This window comes from Schistosoma mansoni, chromosome 4, assembly GCF_000237925.1.
Source record: "Schistosoma mansoni strain Puerto Rico chromosome 4, complete genome".
In the NCBI taxonomy this organism is placed as follows: domain Eukaryota; kingdom Metazoa; phylum Platyhelminthes; class Trematoda; order Strigeidida; family Schistosomatidae; genus Schistosoma; species Schistosoma mansoni.
In genome coordinates, this window is record NC_031498.1 from 29,565,586 (window position 1) to 29,571,141 (window position 5,556).

The window sequence follows — 5,556 nt, forward strand, 5'->3', positions numbered from 1 at the left end:
TAATAATAAATAAAGAAGAGGGAAAAAAAAAGAAAAAAGAAATAAATTATCATTTGTCTATAATTCTGTCATTATTTGAAAAAATTAAAAAAAAAAGTGGGGTGTTTTTTTTTTTGAGGGGGAAGGGAATCAAGAAATGTCATAAATTATTGAAGAAACTGTTTGATTATTGATTTTTTTTTTCTTGGATGAGACTATTAATTTTTATGGACGAACCAATCAAGGCTAAGAAATACAAGTCTCGGATTTTGAAACGAGATTCACTCATCTATTTGGATAGATAAAGTTTTGGCATTCTAGTTGATATCAGTTCGTGATAACAGCTCTAAATCTATTTCCTAACCTCAACTATCAACTGTAAATCGTAATTTTATTTCTTCAAATAGGTTGATGACACTAAAATTATCATCAGGAGACTTAAATTTTCAAAACTAGTGTTTATCCTTAGTTAATTGAACAAATATTAGGATGATTTATTTGGGTAAGATGCAGATAATAAATAACCTCTGTTAAGTTTTCAGTTTAACAGTTTGTATGCCCCCAAATGCCCTGGTACGGTCGAGGATGGGGATAGTCAGCTCTCCATCCCCAAATATTATCATATGGCCATGCATTTATATACACTCTCACGAAAGTCTTACTCATTGCCTTCTCATGTTAGGGTTGTTGTTTACGGAACTGAGAGGACGAAAACCGAATGTATTGGGCTTTAACCGAGTTGGTGGACACAGATTGTCCAACTAAGGGGGTTGGAAAACTCTGATTCCAAATCAATGATGCGTATACACTCTAGGATCGTGAAGGAAGAAATAGAGTATGGAACAATTATCGGTCATCGGCTACTATGGGACTGCATCTTCTAACGTTACAACACTGCCTTGTGGATTAAACCTTCAGGTCGAAGTCTCAAAAAGTAGTACCCTAATTAAACCACATGCTTCAGTTAGCGCGCCTAGGCAGTATCACAGTCCACACACAAATGAAGTAAATTGTGTGGTGCATATATATTTCATTGTTGAAAGCATGAGTCAATTGAAGCTAGACCACCATCGAAAACCTGGAAACACTGGACGGCCGTTTCGTCCTACTATGGGACTCCTCAGCAGTGCGCATCCACGAACCCGCTCTCCCGAGATTCGAACCCAGGACCTACCAGTCTCGAGCCGAAGCCCTTAGCCGATAGACCACTGAGCCGGCATCCAACGGTGTTAATGTCTAACTTCAACTGATCCACGAAGTTGAGCAACCATTCACCAATTGTCATCAGTGAATTCCTATCTCACGACAGACGTGGTTTGCATATATATTTGGTTCCTTTTTGTACTAATACTCAACACGTTTGGTTGCACAATAACAATTGCTCATGTAAAAAGAAACAAAAGAATCTTTGAAGTGTTTTTTTTTTTTTTCAACTATACTAATTTATTGTTTAAAATCTATTGAAGCTTACAAACAAAGTGAAGTAATAAAAACCTTATATGCCACAATTTTGAATGTTCTTTTTTTTTCTTTTTTTTCAATAGGGGGATATAAAACTAGTTGTAAGTGGTTATCCGCATGATTACCACTTTTTTGTGTAATGTCATACAAAGTGTATTTACTCAATCATGCAAATCAATACAAAATTTATATAGAAGAATTTTAGGGATGGGTAACTAATTTTCTTTGGTGGTGGTGGTGATGGGAGGTAGGAGGGGTGTTTCGTTAAATTTCATAAACTTATTTAAATAGAAAAGGAACTTTATTTATGGACTCTTCTTTTTGTTTAAACAAAACATTCATGAATCCAAAATGACAAGTGTGAAGGTGTTAAATAAATGATTAATTTGAGAAGTATTCAAAAGAACAATATGTCAAATCATGAGTCAATTGAAGCTAGACCACCATGGAAAACCTGGAAGCACTAGACGTCCGTTTCCTCCTTATTATGGGACTCTTCAGCAGATACATGTCCGGGAGTTCTAGTGAAAAGCAGTAACCAGTGGAGTTCAACCAGGTCTGTTGTGAAATAACAACTCACTGAAGACAATCGGTGAACGGTTGCTCAAACTTCGTGGATTGGTCGAAGTTAGACACCATCGGATGCCAGCTCAGTGGTCTAGTGGTTAAGTGCTCTTGCGCGAGACTGGTAGGTTCTGGGTTAGAATCGTGGATGCGCACTGCTGAAGAGCTCCATAATAGGACAAGTGGGCCGTCCAGTGCTTCCATGTTTTTCCATGTTGGTCTAGCTTCAATTGACTCCATGATTTCAACTATGAAAATACTGAAATCTCCACAAAACCCCTTCTGATCAATAAAAGAAATAGCTTAACAATCACTTACATGATTGCTTACTTATTAACATCAAAAACAAGATATTTTTAGAATCGGTATAAGTTTTCATTTGGATAATCTCTGAACAAAGGTTTAGTTTGAATTTAGTCTTCATCAACAAGAGCTTTTCAAAATCACAGATGTTTGAAATGATCATTCATTCAGAATGACATCAGTGCATATGCGACTTCATCTTTAAATCGAACTCATACCTAATAAAGTTGCTACATATAAGTTCTAATAAGAAGGTGAAAGGTAATTATATTAAAAGTGAGAAAGTTATCAACCCTTTATATCACAAACTGGACAAAATTAGTAACTGTAAGGATGGCTCGTTGACAAACTCAAGGAAGCCTCAAGAAGCCCAGAAAGAACCGAAGACATTCCATCTAATCAACACTAGGGGAACATTCTAGAATGTCGACGTGTAGCTTCCCTATTGGATGGATAAGAATGACCCCCTATGTGCCTATTGGCTGTCCGAAATGATGACTTACTTTCATCCAAAATACTATGAATACATGAGGTTTTTGTACTATATTTTGACACTGTTTTGAGGAATAAAATTCATACTTACTAGTCTTCTGTCTTCTCTCTTGCGACGTTGCGGGTTCGGTCGTTCAAGTAGTTTAGCAGTACGCGGCATAGCAAGAATCAAATCGCTAGATATAACAGTAACGATAGACTATTAAACTCTAGATTTAATGGTCAAACTGTATACTGCTCATCATGAAATGTTATATCCTTAAGTTGAATTCATTGTTAGTTGCTCACTGTCGATTGCTTAACAGTTTCAAGCTAGAACGGGACTTATATGGATGACTCCTGAAATTCATTGGCTATCTAACTGATATCAGACTGTAAATAATTACAGTTTACTATGTAATGTAATAAAGATTCGGTAATGAACAGATTAAACCTTCAGCAATAAGGTTTTAGGTAATATCGTGGATCAGTTGAAGTTAGACATTAGCACCGTTGGATGCCGGCTCAGTGGTCTATCGGTTAAGGGCTCTGGCTCGTAACTGGTAGGTCCTGGGTTCGAATCTCGCTCGCGGGAGCGGGTTCGTGGATGCGCACTGCTGAGGAGTCCCATAATAGGACGAAACAGCCGTCCAGTGTTTCCAGGTTTTCGATGGTGGTCTAGCTTCAATTGACTCATGAATTCAACTTTGTAATATCACTTACTTACTTACGCCTGTTACCCCTCGTCGAGGAGCATAGACCTCAAACCAGCATTCTCCATCCAACTCTGTCCTGGACAATCATTTCCAGTTCTTTCCAGTTGTTATTCATCTTTTTCATATCTACTTCTATTTCCCGGCGTAATGTGTTCTTTGGCCTAACTCTTTTCCAAGTTAGGGCTTTCCTTGTGATGCAGTTAGGTGATTTCTTTAATATATGTCCGACCCAATTCCAACGTCTTTTCCTGATTTCCTCTTCAGATGGAAGCTGGTTTGTCCTTTCCCATAAAACGCTGTTACTGATAGTATACGTCCAGTGAATGTTGAGTATTTCACCTAGACAACTTTTTATAAATACTTGCACCTTCTTGACGATGGATGTAGTAGTTCTCCACGTTTCAGCTCCGTACAGTAGAACTGTCTTGACGTTCGTATTGAAGATTCTCACTTTCAAGTTAGTTGACAGTTGTTTGAAGTTCCATATGTTCTATAATTGTAGAAATGCTGCCCTTGCTTTACCAATCCTCGCCTTTACATCTGCATCCGATCCTCCTTGTTTATCAACGATGCTTCCCAGGTACGTGAATGTTTTCACCTCTACCAGAGTTTCACCATCAAGTGTGAATGGGTTGGTGTTCTCCGTGTTGTATTTGAGAATCTTGCTTTTTCTTTTGTATATGTTGAGGCCTATCGATTCAGAGGCTGCCGCTACATTTGCTGTCTTCGTCTGTATTTGTTCGTGTGTTTGAGATAGGAAGACTAGGTCATCTGAGAGGTCCAAATCATCTAAATGATTCTGAGATGTCCATTGTAATATCACTAGGTCTCATTAATTAAATGAAGCTATAAACCTAATACATAAACTTGTATATTCAATATATAAGATTTATTTACAATTCAACAGAATATATGATCATAAAAGTACTCTAGTAAATTGAATCGTTCATTCATAAGTATGAAAATATAGCGAGTTAGTTTTCTACAGGATGGGTTAGCTAACATCATGCCCAATCCTCCTCCTTTATCCGAGCTTGAGACCGGCATCAGCCCCTGGAGTGGCTACAGGCAGAGTTGAGTATAAAAATATTTATTTGGATTCATTTAGGATTTTCATCCATTTTTTAATTAAAATCAGTCTACCCCTATTCTTGTACAAAATTTTAATCTTAAGCAGTTCTTTCAACAGTTGGTATTGTAATAACTTGGCAACAGAACAAAAAAGTTAATTATGTAATGTCAAAATACTTATCTCGAAAGACAAGAGACTTTCCCCCCTGCAAAAGAAATATATATTCAGACTAGAAAATGAAACAATCTAATTGAATATGGACCACCCATAATACTAAACATTAAATGTCATACAACATAAATTGCAATACCTGTTACAGTGATTAATTAGTCAAGTTCTTATTAATTTATAATATCAGTATGGGGTTGTGGAGATGATTTAGGTTTTTGATTGAGATTATGAATTGATTGATGTTAGACCACTGTTCTGGTATGGGACTTCGTAGTAGTGCGCATCTACGATCTCGCTCGCAGGATTCGAACCCAGGACCTTCGTTCTTGAACGTGAACCCTTAAGCTCTAGACTACTGAGCCGATATTCAACGGTGTTAATGTCTAACCTTAACCAATCCACGAAATTATGAGACCACCAGCCATTGTGTTGAGGTAGATACCTATCTCTACCTAATATGGATCATAAGTTGGGTAAAATGGATAAGTTTCAATTGTTAGTGAGTAGTGTAGATATCATACAGATACACCGACTGTTTTATACGATTTGTAGGATAACAGTAAATGTCATTTTATAACATTTTTAGCATTGTTGTTATCGTTTCTTATCTCTCCTTACTTTTCTCTTTCGTAATAATGAACAAAATCTTCATTTGAAATGCTACAGATTATATTATGTAACACGATAAATTTACTCTGTGATGAATAAATGCATATGTACAACAACATTTGCTTACTTACGCTTGTTACTGAAAACAGAGCATAGACTGTCGACTATCATTCTCCAACCCAGCTCATCCGGGGCATTCTTTTCTGGTCC

The 5,556-nt window shown here is 36.9% G+C and overlaps 1 non-coding gene across 1 annotated transcript; it reads right to left on the reverse strand.

Moving 5' to 3' along the window:
- Window positions 1-1,122: 1,122 nt before the first annotated feature.
- Window positions 1,123-1,194, reverse strand: Smp_tRNA_01486_Pseudo_CGA.1.1. The gene has a single exon. It is a non-coding gene (tRNA).
- Between the last annotated feature and the right edge of the window lie 4,362 nt (window positions 1,195-5,556).